The sequence below is a fragment of the Notolepis coatsorum genome, assembly GCF_963971535.1.
Source record: "Notolepis coatsorum genome assembly, contig: SCAFFOLD_152, whole genome shotgun sequence".
Taxonomy (NCBI): Eukaryota; Metazoa; Chordata; class Actinopteri; order Aulopiformes; family Paralepididae; genus Notolepis; species Notolepis coatsorum.
Window position 1 is genome coordinate 379761 of NW_028169776.1, and position 19306 is coordinate 399066.

Below are 19306 nucleotides of genomic sequence, written 5' to 3' on the forward strand. Positions count from 1 at the left end.
ACTGTTTGGAGAAGGAGGGGGAAATCCCACTTCAGGTTTTGCCGGCAAAGCTCCTGCAACAGTAACTTTGTAAAAGGAGCCAAAAATCCTATAGGGTCATACAGAGAGCTGACCACCGACAAGATACCTCTCCTGGTTTGTGGGCGTGGCTGTAATGAAGTCCTAAAGCTGAACTGGTCGGACTCAACGCACCATTGCAGTCCAAGTGCTCTTTCCATAGGCAGGTGATCTTTGTCCAAATCCAGCTCTTTCATCTCTGCTGCTCTGATGTCACCTGGGATTGATGTCAAAACATAACGGCTGGTTGTCACCCACTTTTGAAGGCTGAATCCTCCCTGACTACAGAGCAGAGTCAAATCCTTTACAAGCTTAATTGCATCTCCCTCCGAGGATGTAGACTTCAGGCAGTCGTCTACATAAAAGTTGTGATTGACTGTTTTGATCACTTCAGGAGGGAAGTGAGTTGCATTGTCCTCTGCAGTTCGCCTCAAGGCGTAATTGGCGCAACTGGGGGACGAAACAGCTCCAAACAAATGTACCCTCATTTGATATTCCCCTGGTTCCTGGTCAGTGTTGCCCTGAGGCCACCAAAGAAAGCAGCGAAGAAAGTTCACATGTTTATCAGGCACCCGCACCTGATGAAATATGGCCTGGATGTCAGCCATGATTGCGACAGGCTCTTTCCTGAAGCGAATGAGGACCCCCATAAGAGTGTTGGTGAGATCGGGGCCATGCAAGAGCTGACAGTTCAGAGATGTTCCTTTGAATGAGGCTCCACAGTCATATACAACCCTCAGATTTCCTTTGGTGGGGTGATGTACTCCATGGTGGAGAATGTATCACACTTTTCCCTCATCTTGTTCCAACTGTTCAATGGGTACAACTTCAGCATAACCTTGAACCAGCATATCATTGATGAATGAGGTGTACTCATTAAATTTGATGTTCTTTTCAAATTTCCTCTTCAGGCCTTGAAGTCGCTGCTCTGCAACACAGCGATTATTTGGCAAGACCGGTTCCTCTTCTCTGAAAGGTAAGTCAATGTAATAATGTCGATCTTTCAACTGTTGTTCTTCTCATTATCTTCATGAATTTAATGTCCTCCCTTGACATTTCCAATGACCCCTCTGATGTTTTTTCATTAAAATCATGGTTGTATTGCTTCATGAGCATTTCTTCCAGATGTTCCACACATATTCGATTTGTTGTGACAGAGCAGCCAGTCTTAACTCTGCTGTTACTTCCACTCCTAAGTGGTCCATTTATGACCCAGCCGACTCTTGTTCTGACTGCATATGGTCCTTCACCTTGGCTGTTGATCAGCTCCCATGGTTCCATTACTTTTGCTGCATCAGTTCCGATGAGCAAATCCACATCTGCATTCAAGTCGTGCAGCTTTATGTTACTCAAGTAAGGCCATTTTTCCACATCATCCTGTTGTGGAATGTTCACACGTGACACTGGCATAGCTCTTTGGGTTAAGACATTGGGCAATTCTACAAAATCACATAACAAATAAATAAGAACTAAATCTGAATAAAACGCACAGCACAACATCATCTACCGAAGCTTCAGGTAAAACAATATCATGTTATTACAAAATGTTTCACGTTATAACGAGGTCTGTTGGGTATTAACGTGTCAACGGTTATAGGCAGAATCAAATGTCGCTAGCAAACTAACTGACGTGACTGTCTAAAGTTAAATCGATCTGCGTCGAGAGAGGACACAATTCTTTGTGTGTGATATCTAGTTATTATGTTAAGTCGAAATACATTTGTTGGCAGCTGTTTTATGGTCATAGTTTTTTGTAATCTTACATTTAATCACTTATTAATTCAAACTCTATTTTGGGGGAAAGTGACACCCATAGTATTCACTCTTTAACACATCCACCGCCATAAACGGCTTACGACGGGTTTGCTGATCATGCGGCGTACGACGTTATTGAGATCATATTACATTTTTTCGCCATGGTATTCATAATTCCGCCACCCAGCCTTGGCTGAGACAGTGGGACTCGGCACAACCGTGCAACGCTTCAATACCGCCGCCTGGTGGATGATCGGGCGAGTTACAACCGGAACCAGAAATGGATCTCTGGTGATCTCCGTGCATCTGGGAATTCCGTCCGGCAGTCACATATTGTTGCGGGACTCTAGACACACATCCGTGTATATGGATCGCTGCCATAACTCAATCATCTATATGATTTGGGCGTTTATTGCGCCATACAAACCGGAAATGGATCTAGTCGATCGACGTCAAATAAGTGGGATCTTTTTCCTCCAGTCTCGTCGGCGAACGGTAAGTGGACACTAACGTTATTTTCAACCCGATTGTGCATTTCTTTGTTTGCAATCAGTCTGATCAATATATCAACCCATACTAAATAAAGCCGTTACTGACTATCAAGGAATTATAAACGACCCCCCCCCCCCCCTTTCCTTCACACACGATGAAGCATAATGTATACTGATCATATACATTTGAATTTTTTAATATAGCGTGTACATAGGAAAGAAACGCCAATCGATTATCTATCTATGTGTCAGGGCCTATAACTCACGTTCTAGGAATTACTGCAGAAAAGCTTAAAAACATACTTATATTCTAGACGGTATTAACACTAGAGCTAACTGCTTCCCCCTGTGTGGCTTTACAAACCCCCCAAAAAATTACATTAGCATTTATGGGATGGAGAATAATTAACCCTTTGTGTTTTTTGTCTTGAAAATAAGCCATGCCTTAATCACAAAAACTGGTATTTAACACATTCATGGCTATTTGGATCCGTCTAAAATCACTGTAGATGGCCAGCATATGTAAACAGACTTGCACAGTCCGTGGGGCTGTTTGTAGAGCTAAATCTATACTTTATAGTATTGCTATCTGTCCATTCTCATTGTCAATTGAGACCATAAACCGTCCCTTCAAAATGGCTTAAAGAAATAATTTTTTCATCAATACGTTCTCATTTTATAGTGTCTTGAATATAAGCGTTATAAGGGATTTCGGCTAGGATATTTCCTGGAAGGCGAGATACAGGCCGCTAAGCTACTAACGTTAAATCCAATGGCATTTCGGATATACAGAAGCTACAGTTAAAACTCAAACTGCATATGATCGGTATTGATGGTCCACCATGAATGCATGAAGGGGGGGGGGGGGGGGGGGAGACGTCGTTTCTGATTATTGATTACCAATAACCGTGTTAGCCTCAGTACAATATATATATACAATACAACAAGGCACAGTGAGTTACATTGAGTTACATTGCACGTTCCATGGAGGTGACAGTGGGTCATAGCAGCAGTTAAAAGTGTCTTTAGTGATTCATAGTTCATAGTATAAGGTGTGTGGGGGGGGCTAGGCATTCAAAAGTCTGATGGCCTGTGGGTAGAAACTGTTTGTCAGTCTCGTGGTTCTGGCTTTTAGACTCCTATATTGCCTGTCCTTAGCAGTGCAGTTTCCATACCAGACTGTGATTGAACTGGTGAGGACACTCTCAACCGTACTTCTATAGAAGTTGCTGAGAATCTTAGGTGGCATACCAAATTTTCTCAGCCTTCTTAGGAAGTACAGTCGTTGGTGGGATTCTTTAATGATCTGTTGGGTGTTGTGAGCCCAGGTGAGGTCCTCGCTGATGTGGATACCGAGGAATTTAAAGGTTTTCACCCTATCCACCTCCGTCTCACCTGTACAGAGGTGTGTGCTGTACACTCCTCCTCCGTGGGTCAATAATCATCTCCTTGGTCTTGTCTGCGTTTAAGGAGAGATTATTGTCCTGACACCAGGCCACCAGTATACAGCTCTACGAGCTGAATCAGAGGACTATTTCACAGTGGTGAGATAAATAGTATATATGCTGTGGTGTATAATATTCACGTGGTCAAATGTACATAATGTGATTGTCTGCATTATGAGGAGATGAATGCTAACACATGTTTGTGCTTGTGTCTTTGTGTTACAGGTTCTCTGCACGGCAGAAGCAGAGTGAGGGGACCCTCTTGCGAGGGGAAAAATCCATCCCAAAACAGACCAGGTGTTAGAGAGCCTGTTAGCTAAGACCAGGGGTCTCATTTATAACCATTGAATGGTTGTGAGCGTGACCGCTGCCTTTGGGTTTGGCTTGTTCCTGATCTACAAAGGAATACGCAGGCGAAAGCTGCTGGAGTCGCTGAAAAGAATACTTTCTTTCAACCTTGATGTATGGAGTCAGACTTGGGTAACGGATGACTCTGCGATACGTCTGACGTGTCCTCGCCTTCTTCATCCTTACAATCGGACTTGGAGGGAGCTCTAAGGAAGCTTTCCGGAAGCTTTTTGGAAAACCTTTTGGACAGCGTTAAATAGTCATATTTTGGTGAAGATGTTGAGTAATCAGAACTGTGTTCAGTTTCAGAGGTACTTAGCTCCCCATCATGTTCAGGCTCAGACTCAGTTTCACATGAAGGTGTCATCTGTGGCCTCGGGTTCTGATCCCCGGTCTGAATGTCGCTGTCCTCTCCTCTGAGCCAGAAAAAATGGGACAGTGCGCATAATTGATGTTCTTGGCCTTTAGGAACCCGTCTAAAGAGTCGAACACCTCTATGTCAGTGGAGGGAGACGCCGCTGCAAGTTTTGAGGTGGAGTCTTGACCTATGGATTGTTCACGTTGCAGATCTTCATGTTCCAACGCTTGTTGCTGCCCAAGGTAGGTTGACAAGTTAATATACTGTAAGAGTGTTTCACTTTCACCCAACCCTTACTAAAATGGAGCAGGGAGTGGGGGTCATCATGCCTGCTCCGAGCACCTCTGCCCAGCCTCTCCCTCCGCCCATGGTGCTGTCCTTCCAGCAGGCTGGACAAGGACAGCCCTTCGCCTTCCCCGTGCCGGAGGACCACGCACGCCAGGCTTCAGCACCCATCCTGCCCCACCTTCAGGACCTAGAACCCGGCCCCTCTACCAGCCCTCCTCCACCAGGTGATCCAGCTGACGCACCCAAGTCTGGGCTACCCACCCCCGACACCTCTCCTGAGGCCCCCCAATGCCGCGCTGTCCAGCTGTCCTCCTCTGACTCAGAGGTAAGGCAAAAGAATAATAAGACAATCACGTACTTGGTGTGTACTTGGATAATGATATGACAATTTTGTATAGCATGTCTAATATTCTGTCTCTCTCTCTCTCTCAGGGGGAGATGGACGGCCCAGACGGCCAGCCAGGGTACCATCATGTCCTCAAGCTGACCAGGGCCTTGGTGGCAGCACGGGACCATCGGGGGCTCTCAGACCAGCGAGTCTGATCGGCTCATTGTTCTCTTTCATCGCATGTCGAACTACGACAAACAACGGGTCGCCTACCCAGAGCGTTTCCAGGAGAGGATTCCTCGGGGGCGCTTTAAAGAGACGAAGGGGAAAAGCACCATCTGTCCTGGCAAGGACAGTCTCCCAACGGTAGTTACCACTATTTTCATTTAACCTGTGTTAAGATAAGATAAGATGATCCTTTATTAATCCCCTTGGGGAAATTCTGGTGTCAAAGCAGCACGACTTCCTCCATTGTCTTTCAAAGCAGCAGACAGTCAAATTCATTCAGGTTGTCTGCTAGACGTGGGTCGTTCACGGAGTGGGGGGGGTCTGGGCTCGTCTGAGTACTTACTGTCGTTTAGCTCCTTTCACTGCCTTTGTTCACACCTTGAAACTGTCAATGTCCCCACTTATGAAGCAGCACACATCCTGTTCATAATTGAATCTCTCCTGTGTCTCACCCCCTCGTATTTTAGTTGCTTTCTCGGGGTGAACTCGGGCCCTGCAAGTTGGCCTGGCACCAGTCGCCTGGTGGAGGCCATTTGCATCCAGCTATGCAGCATCCACGCAGTCCGGGGGACGAGCCGGTGGGCCCTCATCCTCGCGGACTACGTGGCTATCCGTGACGCAGTGCTGGCCAGCCCGAGACTGGTAGCCCAAACCAGTATACAGCTCTACGAGCTGAATCAGAGGACTACAGTGGTGAGATAAATATTATATATGCTGTGGTGTATAATATTCACGTGGTCAAATGTACATAATGTGATTGTCTGCATTATGAGGAGATGAATGCTAACACATGTTTGTGCTTGTGTCTTTGTGTTACAGGTTATCTGCACGGCAGAAGCAGAGTGTCCTTCCAGCAGGTTGGAAAAGGACAGCCCTTCACCTTCCTCGTGCCGGAGGCCCCGCCCTCCTCCGGACCAAGAGGCAGGCCCCTCCTACACCGGCCCTCCACCACCTCTCTCCCGGTCCACGGCCTACAGAAAGAGGAAGGCCGCAGCGGCGGCGGCTGCAGCAGGCCTGGTGGTGGGGGTGAAGCCCCCCCGTCGTCAACACAAGGAGTACACGTGCAGCAAGTGTGGTCAGCCTAAGAGGCGCATCGCAGGCGTGTCCTACTGCGCTGTTGTTGGCGGGAAGAGTGGCGAGGAGTGGTGGGCAACAATGGTGGATGCTAAGCCCTAGCTGGGTGGCCTTGGATGTTTTTGTAAATAATTCATGAGTTTTGTAAATAGTTAAATGAACTACACTCTGTGCTACTCTCAGTATGGGGTTTTAACTGTGTGTGTGTGTGTGGGGCTTTATCCCTCATTCTGAGAATCACTGTATTTGTTCGTCACATTCTATACCGATTTAGCACAACCTGTCCTGTTTTGTGTTTTGGAAACAAATTTAAAGAAATGGAAACAAGGTTCAACAATGCAGATGTGTAATGTCGAAAATATATATGAAACAAGGTTAATCAATTCAGATGATTAAATGCCCAATGTACCCTTTTTCTCAACATACATGCAAATTGATTGATTGATTGTGCCATGTATTACACAACTACTTACTAAATAAATACAGTATTTTCCAAACAGAAGTCATGCGGTCTGCCTTGTTTATTTAAACATATTGTCAATGTACATATTGTTATTACACATATATTACTATTGTCCCACATTCCTGGGCAAGAATACTTTCAGCCTTATAGTACAATAAATCAAGGTTTTGCATACAGTCAGGGAAAAGAAGAGCAACAGACTCCAGTCACTTGTGATAGAAATGTATATTAACACTTTGGATGCCACAGACGACAACACATGTTAGCAGTCCGCCCCCTGAATGCCCACCACGACAATTAGCGTGCATTTTTTTTATATTAGCGATCTGAATTCATATTTCATCAACCGAGTCTACCGTTGGGAAACCAGCCCCCCCCTATCGTCTCCCAGATGGTAATGCACCCTTTTGGAATGGACTCAATGAAAATGGATGAGGAAAAAAAATCCGGAATCCACATTTTACTTCTCATGCATGTACCCCGAGCCGCTCGGAATCATTGTGGACCATCAGAACAGCGTGTAATGTCTTTACAGTACGTAGCATTGGATCAATAAAAGGATCGATTTTTGGAATGGCGATCAGGAATTGGAATAATCTTTTTGGATACCATCTGATCTCAGGTAATGAATCTATTTTACCAGTCTTAGGATAATCAGACCTGTTTTCACGGAGATATAAGCTTTTCCCCTATGTGTGATATGGCTGTTTGGCTGTGCGAGCGATCAGGAACTAAGAGAATCGATTTTCAGCTCGCGGCACCAGCGTGCATACGCACACATATACTATCGATAATCTAGCGTTTATTTGAAAACGATTCATAAATAGGCCGAAAAATGACAACGTTCTAGAATATTCCAGTACAGGGCGTTTTTATTTTTATTTTCCTTGAAAACGAGGGCTTTTCAAAATGCTATAAAACGGAAATGAACCGATAAAAAAACAATCCGCTTCGACAATGTTGACTGGAAAATGAGTCATTGATAAGCGACGGGCAGATTAGACACATAATTTAAAACATAGATTAGGCGATATTAACGCTAACATTCAAGTGGTTGATGGGCATTCAGAGGGGTAAAAAGGAAAACACGGCCGGCTCTGAAAGTGTTAATGGCAATCCATACAAAGACTAGTTTAGGTAGGGCCTCTAGATTAACACTTTAATCGCCAAAAACGCCGTAGGACATCTTTCCCCGCCATGCTCATTCTGCCAAAGACGCCGTACCACGTCTTTGATATCAATATTTCAAAAATCTGTGATCGAAATCATATTTCTCCCCCGGAGACCTGAGATCTACTGTTGAGCCCCTCTCAACTCTCCAACGGTTCAAGAGCGCCATCTGGTGGCCGATCGGCGGATCGCCCAAACAGGAAGTGATGCGCCGGAAGTGGTGCTCGCCCATATTTCGTCCGGGCACTCGCTATCGTTAGCGGGACTCCATCTTGATACACTGGACATCGATCGGTTGCAAATAACTCGATAAACAACATGATTTGGACGTATATACTATTATACAACCTGGAAATGGATCGCATATTTCTACATCCCATAATAGGAACATTTCTGTTCCACGCTCATCGCCCAACGCTATGAGGAAGCTACGGTAAGATTCAACGTTATTTTTTAACGTGTTCGATACTAACTGCTCTAATGATCATATCACCCACACTAGATGAATCATATAACGTTGGCCACGGAATTATAAACGACCCCCCCCCCCCCCCATCCGGTCAACATCAGATCATAAGTAGTAACTTCTAGAAGCACGTCCATTTGAAATTTGTTATCTCGCGCAGATTGCTATCAAACTGTATTTGATCATCAATATAATGCATTTGGGGCTATAAATCACGTTCTGGAGAAAGCTGCAGAAAACGATAAAAACATACTTATACTTTAGACCGTATTTTAGTATGAATATGTGAATGAAAAAGTATAACGTTGCTACACCCTGAACAATAGATATAGGACGTTGAATGGGCCATAGTAATGTCAATTTAGCAATACAATTTAAAAAGTTATAGCCCTGCAAAGAAGGGGAACTTCTCCATATTAAATAGGGCTGGCGGAGGATGGTAAATTATGAATTTAAGCATGGCGATCAAAGTGTTAACATAGCACCTCTGTGACGACTGTGCACAGGTATACAGGTACATGGGTATTCCACAACTCAATCAGTGTACAGTATGTAATGAGGATTTGTTTCCTTAACACTTTGGATGCCACGCCCGAGATTTCTCGGGTTTACCCCCCGCGGGTTGAATGCCCACGCCCGAGAAAATTCGTTTTTTTTTTTTTTTTTTTTTTTTATTAGCGATCTGAAATCATATTGCATCAAGCAAGCCTACCGTTGGATATCCAGTCACCCCAGGCTCTCAGATGTGAAAAAAGCGCCCCCTATCGTCTCCCAGATGGTAAATCACCCTTTTGGATTGGACTCAATGAAAGTGAATGGGAGAAAGGATTTCTGACTCCACATTTTACGTCTCACTCATGCAGCCGGGGTTACCAGAGTTCATTCTGGAGCCTCTGAGCCGCGGGGAATATGTGTTCTACTGTACACACGGTGGATCAATACAATTATCAATTTTTTCGAATGGTGATCAGGAATTGGAATAATCCATTTGGATACCATCTGACCTCAGGTAAGGAATCTATGTTATCAGTCTTAGGATAATCGGACTCGTTTTCACGGATATATAAGCGTTTCCCCTATATGTGATATAGCTGTTTTGACTGTAAAAGCCATCAGGAAATAAGAGCAGCGATTATCAGCGCGCGGCACGAGCTCGTGCGTGCGCACACATATACTATCGATCATCTAGCGTTTATTTGAAAACGATTCATAAATAGGCCGACAAATGACAACGTTCTGGAATATTCTAGTAAAAGGCGATTATCATAGAATGGGTCGTTTTTTCCGCGAAAACTAGTGATTTTCAAAATGCTATCAAACGGAAATGAAGCGATAAAAAAACAATCTGCCTTGATGTGCAGTTGGCAGATGTTAAATCTGAGCTCATGAAGATTGAATGTGGGGTACCGCAAGGTTCGGTTTTGGGGCCCAAACTCTTTCTTTTATATATTAATGATATTTGTGATGTTTCAAAACTATTACAGTTTGTCTTGTTTGCTGATGATACAAATTTTTTTTGTTCTGGAAATAATTGAAAGGAACTAGCTGAATATATTGTGTATGAAATGACAAAGCTAAAGAAATGGTTTGATGTAAATAAGCTATCACTGAATCTGAAAAAAACTAAATTTATGATTTTTGGCAATCGAAAACTAGATGAAAATATAGTACTGACCATAGATGGAGTTGATATAGAGAGTTAATGAATTTCGTTTTCTTGGTGTGATTATGGATGATAAATTAACATGGAAATCGCACATAGCACACGTTAAAAAAAAGATGTCCAAGAGTATTTTTGTTATGAATAAAGTAAAGGATGTGTTAGAGTATGAGGCAATGAGAACACTCTACTGCTCACTCATCTCACCTTATATCAGTTATTGTGTTGAAGTATGGGGGAATACTTATGGGACAAATATAAAACCATTATATATACTACAGAAGAGGGCTGTACGAATCACACATAAAGTGAGTTATCGAGAACACACAAATATATTATTTATTAAATCTAGAATAATTAAACTTGAAGACATGGTTAAGTTTCAAACAATGTTAATTATGTTTAGGGCAAGAAATAATACACTGCCAGAAAAACTACAAAATCTTTTTCATTTAGAAAGTGAGTTTAGTAGGAGAAAATACAATTTTAAACATCAGTTTGCACGTACCACACTTAAACAGATGTGTCCTTCAGTTATTGGTGTAAAGTTGTGGAATTCTCTCCATAGCGAGCTTAAGGGATGTAACAGTGTTTATCAATTCAAAAAAATTTATAAAAAAAAAAATATTTAGTCAGTATGAAAATCAAAATGTGATCTGAATAGTGATATATTTTTTTTTTCTCTTTCTTTTCTTCTTTATTCTTTATCATTATTATTATTTAAATGTTTCTTGTTTAACTGTGGATTGTGTTTCTTTTATAATGGTATAAATGATTATTTTTGTAAATAAGGTTGTACGCCGACCATTAAGAAAATACATGTTAGTTTAGGAATAAGGGGCAGGTAACTATAAGATTTATTCTTCTTCCTGCTCCTTTTGTCCATGGAATGACTATTTATGATTTCTTTTTAATGAAGAAACTATGATTGTATTATTTCATGTGGCAAATAAAAACTCTGAACTGAACTGAACTGAAATTGATAATGTTGACTGTAAAATGAGTCTTTGATAAGCGACGGGCAGATTAGACACAGCCATAATTTAAAACATAGATTAGGCGATATTAAGTTAACATTGGAGTGGGTTTGGGCATTCTAGGGGGTAAAAAGGAAAACACGGACTGGCTCTCAAAGTGTTAAGGCTTAACATATCACGTCTGTCCAACAGACTCTGATTCAAGACGCCATCGTGGCCTCTGTGCCCCCCGGGCACCCCCTCCTCCTTTGATCCGCCGACCTGGAGTAAATTTGACATTTGAAAATGTTTCAAAGGCCCCGGACCCCCGCATGCCTAATCTTCTTCTGTGATACTGGACAGAGAACAATGGAATATATTTTTTGTGCAACATACGCATGGTGCTCACAGGAGCTCCCGTGCTGTAATCTGTAGTAACGCCAGAGGCCCGCCTCCCCACGTGGAGGGTGACTGACAAGAGGTACTGGTTCCGCCTCATTAAAACAAACGCGCAAATAGCAATTAATCGCGCCCGTCAAAATCATTGCATTCATTTTCATTATCGCGACAGGCCTAATTGCAGTGCATGAATTATTCTTTTATTCACACAGCAGATCACAGTGGCCTGACTTTCACCGCCACCATGACCACACCCCTCTCGGTGACTGCGTGTCAACTTCAGTTAGTTCGATCTACACATACAGAACTAAATCTGAATAAAACGCACAGCACAACATCATCTACCGAAGCTTCAGGTAAAACAATATCATGTTATTACAAAATGTTTCACGTTATAACGAGGTCTGTTGGGTATTAACGTGTCAACGGTTATAGGCAGAATCAAATGTCGCTAGCTAACTAACTGACGTGACTGTGTCTAAAGTTAAATCGATCTGCGTCGAGAGAGGACACAATTCTTTGTGTGTGATATCTAGTTATTATGTTAAGTCGAAATACATTTGTTGGCAGCTGTTTTGTGGTCATAGTTTTTCATAATCTTACATTTAATCACTTATTAATTCAAACTCTATTTTGGGGGAAAGTGACACCCATAGTATTCACTCTTTAACACATCCACCGCCATAAACGGCTTACGACGGGTTTGCTGATCATGCGAATTCCGCCAAGCCACGGCGTACGACGTTATTGAGATCATATTTAATTTTTTCGCCATGGTATTCATAATTCCGCCACCCAGCCTCGGCTGAGACAGTGGGACTCGGCACAACCGTGCAACGCTTCAATACCGCCGCCTGGTGGATGTTACAACCGGAAATGGATCTCTGGTGATCTCGGTGCATCCGGCAGTCACATATTGTTGCGGGACTCTAGACACACATCTGTGTATATGGATCGCTGCCATAACTCAATAATTGACATGATTTGGGCGTTTATTGCGCCATACAAACCGGAAATGGATCTAGTCGATCAACGTCAAATAAGTGGGATCTTTTTCCTCCAGTCTCATCGGCGAACGGTAAGAGGACGCTGACGTCATTTTCAGCGTGAGTGTTTATTATTATTAATGCAAATCGCTCTGATCAATATATCACCCATACTACATAAAGCATTTACTGACGATCACGGAATTATAAACGACCCCCCCCCCCCCCCCCCCATTTCATCCGCGCATGATGAGTCATAACGTTTAGGATCGTATTCAGTTGGATTTTTTAATATAGCGTGTATCGCAAATAAACTGCAATCGATAATCTATATTATGCGTTTAGGCCTATAACTAGCGTTCTGGTCTAACTCACATCTAAGTACGTCTCAAGGGGAGTTACTACAGGAATTACTGCAGAAAACGATAAAAACATACTTATATTCTAGAGACGGTATTTTTGTATGAATGTTTGAATGAAAAAGTATAACGTTCCTACATCCTGAACGATAGATAATCGATGTTGAATGGGCCATAGTAATGTCAATTTAGCAATACAATTTCAAAAGTTATAGCCCTGCAAAGAAGGTGAACATTTCCATAGGCTTAGACTGGTGGCAGTGATCATACATTGATGGATAGAAGCATGGCAGTTAATGTGTTAAGTAAACGGTAATTGTTGTTTTTCAGCCTTTCGGACGAATACCAGCAGTGGTGGGCTGTTTGTAATGACCAACGCCAACTCGGTGTCGGCTTCCCTGTTTGGGGGCGCTGGCTTCTCATCAGGCACCACCGTCGAGTTCAACGTGAGTACTAAAGCTTCATTAACACTATGGCGTCCGTCCACGTATACATACGGCTTTTGAAAATGCGCGATGTGGACCAGAGCCACGAGTATATACGTGACGAGTTGTTATTGTTTTATTCCTTATTTATAGCGCTTCTTAGGTACCCAATCCACTACCAGCCTCTTTGCAGATATTTGATTTTCGAAACATGCAGTACCGGCCAAACCCGCTTAGGGGCGCCATCGCTCCACTGCAGTATCATTGTGATTTTTTTTTTTAAAGTATAGTCCTGTGGGCGGATCATAGTTCCCTGATCCCATCCGAACATCCTCCATCTTGGATTAGTTTGCTGAGCGTTTTTTTCATCGTGGCATAATGGGATTTATGATTAGCCAATGTGCATATCGATCTACCAGAATCCGATGAGTGGTGAGGAAATGCTGCCGGCGATCACATGGCCTGACGGTAGGATAATATTACCCCAAATGCACATGCACATGCACGCACAGTACAAATATACATTTATAAAAATAAAACTTACTTGAAATATTTTCACTGTGCTCCTAAATATTTTTGGGTGCTCCTAAATTTCTTTGTGTGCTCCTAAATTTTTTCATTTAGGAGCACATGTGCTCCTTGGGAAAAAGGTTAGCGTAGAGCCCTGGACGAACGAATCAGACTCATCCGGTGACACTTCAGACTCGGAGGGACCAGAGCTTTCGGATAACGTTCCTGGTGATGAAGAGACGTAGCGAGATGGAGAGCCGCTTTTTTAAACAGACCCGACATCTGACCTGCTTCAGTCAGTAGTGTTGCGAATACGTGAGTGTTGGAGGCGATTTCGAAAAGGCTTGTGTGTTTGTTTCAACAGCGACGCCTGTTAACATGGGAGTGAAAGTGAAACTCTGATCGCCCGCCCGCCTGTACGTTAATGCCAAGCAAGCAGTGCAAAAATGCTTCCGCATTCGTCACCGCACGCTAGTGCGGTAAAGCGCCCTTCTTTTCAGACAAATGCTACCGTGCGTGCACCGGCGGCGGCGTGCTCGCTCAGGTGCGTGCGTGCGCCGGCGTGCTCGCGCGAGGTGCCCGCGCATGCGACACGAGCGGAGCTCAATATATATAAGTCACCGCCCCTTATTCAGTATCCAACAAATAGCTCAATTGGCTAGGACACATGGCTGTGGATCCTATGGCTTGTTTGCTGGCGAGTTCGAATCCCATCGAAAATATTTTTTAACGTGATTTTTTTTTAACGTGTATTCTTTCGCCGATTAAGGTTAGGCATTGTTTCGGAGTTGGTTAAGGTTAGAACGGTTAAGTTTAGGCGCTGTTAAGGAGCTGGTTAAGGTTAGAGTTTGTCAAAGAGAATGGCAATATAATTTCTATGGTTAAGGTTAAGGTTAGGCATTGTTTCGGAGTTGGTTAAGGTTAGAACGGTTAAGTTTAGGCGCTGTTAAGGAGCTGGTTAAGGTTAGAGTTTGTCAAAGAGAATGGCAATAGACAGCCTATTTCCGCGAAAATGAAAGGCGCATTACTGCATGCCACTACGGTAAATTTTTGCACTGCTTGCTTGGCATAAAGCTACACGCCGCCCGCCCGCCTCACTCGCCTGGTGGAATTCGTGCGTCAGGCTCTGAGACCTGACCTGCGTGCCATTTTCCAGTGTTTTGTGTATTTTTGCCTCCTGGATTTGGAATCCATTCGAAATGCAAAATACAGTACCCCGTGTAATGCAGAAGTAAATATTCAATATTATTGAGATTCGTGGAGAAAGCCTTTTTTCCCCAGTGAATAACTAAAGAAGACGCCGTCAATATTCTATAGTTCTGACCAAATACTTGTCACTTGTTTCCGTGTAGCTTTGTCGCTGTTTGAGAGATAAGGGCCCGCGTCCACCTAGCGCACATTTCTCTGTGAAACATGCTGGCAGTGCGCCCAGTAGAATGGGGCAGGGCGTATGCATGCGGTGAGAAAAAAATGCGGGGGCGGGGCACCGCATGCGGTGAGCGTGATGACGCACCAAGCTACCTGAGGAGACGAGCCGAGAGACAACCTACATGACAGCCATCTTGGAATACTACTTTTATCGTATTTTACTCGACTGTCGCGGTTATTATTGTTATTAGTGTATTCGTGGGTGCTTCTTTGCGAATCGCGATGAGTCTGACCACCGACCAGCATAGGCAAATTGCTATCATACTTCTGCTGGATACATTTAACGATGTCCTGCTGTTAACGATGTTCCTGCTGCTGTCACCGTGCCAGACGGTCGTAGAGCAAGGAGGAGAATCTGGATACATGACACCATTCGCCGGAGACGGCAGTACGGAGAGTACCATCGTCTCGTCCAAGAGCTCCAGTTCGATGGAGCCCGGTTCCAGGCCTATTTCAGGCTAACAAAATGCCAATTTGAGCTGCTCCTCCAGAAGGTAAAATGTCCACCCCCCACCAATGTACATTTTCTTCCCCTTCGGATGTATATATTTCTGCAATCTGTTAATAACGTTTCATTCATTCATTCAAGGTTGGCGATACCATCGCTAGATCCCAGACGAGCTTCAGGGAGACGATCGGCCCTGCAGAGCGTCTGTGCATCTGTCTGCGGTGAGTTTGATTGATTGATTGAAAACGTTACAGCTCAATACACACAATTGTTAAGGGGATGCAGACCAGAGAAAGACTTTTTGAGCTGCAGTGTCCACACCCTATTCAACTACGGGGTTAATAATAATAATAAGTTGTATACTGAAAATATTTTATAACATTTGTCTCACATTCTAGGTTCCTTGCCACTGGTGACTCCTACAGGACCATAGCATTCAGCTATAGAGTGGGGAACTGTACAGTGGGACGTATCGTCAGGGACGTGTGTACCGCCATCTGGAGCTGTCTTCTACAGGACTACATGCCTGTGCCCAAGAAAGAAGACTGGCAGAAAATAGCTCAGGATTACAGTTCCCTCTGGGCTTTCCCAAACTGCCTAGGTGAATGAATGAATGAAAACTTTATTTAACAGATTGCAGAATGGGTACAATACAGTACGGCTCAATACACACAATTGTTAAGGGGATGCAGACCAGAGAAAGACGTTTGTCTTGTTTACATCAGGGTCCCCATATTTTTTATTCAGTGACATTCATGACATACACAACATACATGACATCATGACATTTATGGCATAGGGACATGGGTAGGGATTCACATCTTTTTACGGCTGTGGGTAGGGCGTTCCACATTGTTGTGGCATAATTGTGAATTTTTTATTGTGTTTTATAGGTGCAGTTGATGGGAAGCACGTCGTAATTCAAGCCCCACCTTGCAGCGGTTCCCTTTATTTCAACTATAAGGGAACCTTCTCCATCGTTCTCCTCGCCATAGTTGATGCCCACTACCGCTTCCGCATGGTCGATGTGGGAGCATATGGGAGAAGCAGCGATGGGGGAACGCTGTCTTCCTCCGTATTCGGCAGGGCCCTACGCGAAGGGACATTGGACCTGCCAGAGGACACCCCTCTCCCAGGCGCAGAGGACCTGGGCCCCGTCCCCCATGTCTTTGTGGCAGATGAGGCCTTCCCTCTGCGAAGGCACATGATGAGGCCCTACGCAGGGCGAACGGAGGGAGAGAAGAGGGTCTTTAACTACAGGTACTATATACCTGTATGTCATGTATGTCCCTATGCCATAAATGTCACAATGAATAAAAAATGGGGGACCCTGATGTAAACAAGACAAACGTCGTTCTCTGGTCTGCAGCCCCTTAACCCTTTCACTGCCACACTACAGAAGGTTAACCCTTTACTATAACACAACCGAGGGTTAACCTTCTGTAGTGTGGCAGTGAAAGGGTTAACCTGCTGTCGTGTGGCAGTGAAAAGGGTTAACAATTGTGTGTATTGAGCCGTACTGTATTGTACCCATTCTGCAATCTGTTAAATAAAGTTGTCATTAATTCATTCAGGCTTTCCCACGCCAGAAGAATGGTGGAGTGCTCTTTTGGCATCATGGCGGCTCAGTGGAGGCTGTATAGGAGGGTACTTGGTGTGTCTCCAGAGGTTGCGGAGAAAGTTGTGAAAGCAACATGTATGCTCCACAACTTCATGAGGTAGGCTATATATAAATATCTGTGTCATAAATGTCCTGATGAATTGAAAATGGGGGACCCTGATGTAAACAAGATGAAAGTCTTTCATCCCCTTAACAGTTGTTTGTATTGAGCTGTACTGTATTGTACCCATTCTGCAATTAATAATGTTTTCAATCAATCTATCAGGTGGGACGATGCATCTGTGCCAGCGCTGCCTCCCGCAGTGCCAGCAGAGCCACTCCTTGGTGCCCAGGCCCTGAGAAGGATGGGAAGCAACAACGAATCCCAAGAGCTGGAGGCCGAATCCCAAGAGCTGGAGGCCGAATCCCAAGAGCTGGAGGCCGAATCCCAAGAGCTGGAGGCCGAATCCCAAGAGCTGGAGGCCGAATCCCTAGTGCTGGATGACGAATTCCAAGAGCGGAGGCCAAAACCCAAGAGCTGCAGGCCAAATCCAAAGAGCAGGAGGCCAAATTCCAAGAGCTGGAGGCCAAATTCCAAAAGCTGGATGCCAAATTCCAAGGGCTGGATGAGCTGGAGGACAAATCCCAAGAGATGGAGGCCGAATCCCTAGTGCTGCTGGCCGAATCCCTAGTGCTGGAGGACGAATCCCTCCAGAAGAAGGGCAAGAATTCTGGAGAACTACTTAAACTGGATAACTGGTGATTACAGTCCGAGAGATCTGTTCACAACCTCGACTCCAGTGCTGTATTCATTCATTTTACTCCGTCTATTCTATTTTACTCTTTTATTACCGTCTATTTTTAAATAGTCTATATTATGTGTATCAGTGATAAACAAACTATAAACAAAGAGGCCTATTGCGATGTTAGAGCCTAATATGAAAAAAAACTAGGTGATTTGGGGTTCTGTGTCTTAGCTTGACTTTGTCTATTTTGCTGCTATCTATTTCATGCTCGTTTTATACTTATTTTATGTCTGCACTTTATGCATTGCTCTTGATGTGATTTGGTGTTCTGTGCCTTACCTTGACTTTGTATTTTTTGCTGCTGTGAAGCACTTTGAGCTGCAATTCTTGTATGAAAGGTGCTATACAAATAACGTTTATTATTATTATTATTATTCAATTTAACCTGATCTAGTCAGAAGAAGAAAGGCATGTGACCTCTGACCTGTATCACTGCCCAGGTATCAGCAGGAGCTGCCTGCTGTCATCGCCAGTCGATCCGACACTGCCGGCACTCCCAAGAGATATGTCGATCGGTCAGAGCTGATTCAAATAATGGAGTGGAGAAGGATGGGAAGCAACAACGAATCCCAAGAGCTGGAGGCCGAATCCCAAGAGCTGGAGGCCGAATCCCAAGAGCTGGAGGCCGAATCCCAAGAGCTGGAGGCCGAATCCCAAGAGCTGGAGGCCGAATCCCTAGTGCTGGATGACGAATTCCAAGAGCTGGAGGCCAAAACCCAAGAGCTGCAGGCCAAATCCAAAGAGCAGGAGGCCAAATTCCAAGAGCTGGAGGCCAAATTCCAAAAGCTGGATGCCAAATTCCAAGGGCTGGATGAGCTGGAGGACAAATCCCAAGAGATGGAGGCCGAATCCCTAGTGCTGCTGGCCGAATCCCTAGTGCTGGAGGACGAATCCCTCCAGAAGAAGGGCAAGAATTCTGGAGAACTACTTAAACTGGATAACTGGTGATTACAGTCCGAGAGATCTGTTCACAACCTCGACTCCAGTGCTGTATTCATTCATTTTACTCCGTCTATTCTATTTTACTCTTTTATTACCGTCTATTTTTAAATAGTCTATATTATGTGTATCAGTGATAAACAAACTATAAACAAAGAGGCCTATTGCGATGTTAGAGCCTAATATGAAAAAAAACTAGGTGATTTGGGGTTCTGTGTCTTAGCTTGACTTTGTCTATTTTGCTGCTATCTATTTCATGCTCGTTTTATACTTATTTTATGTCTGCACTTTATGCATTGCTCTTGATGTGATTTGGTGT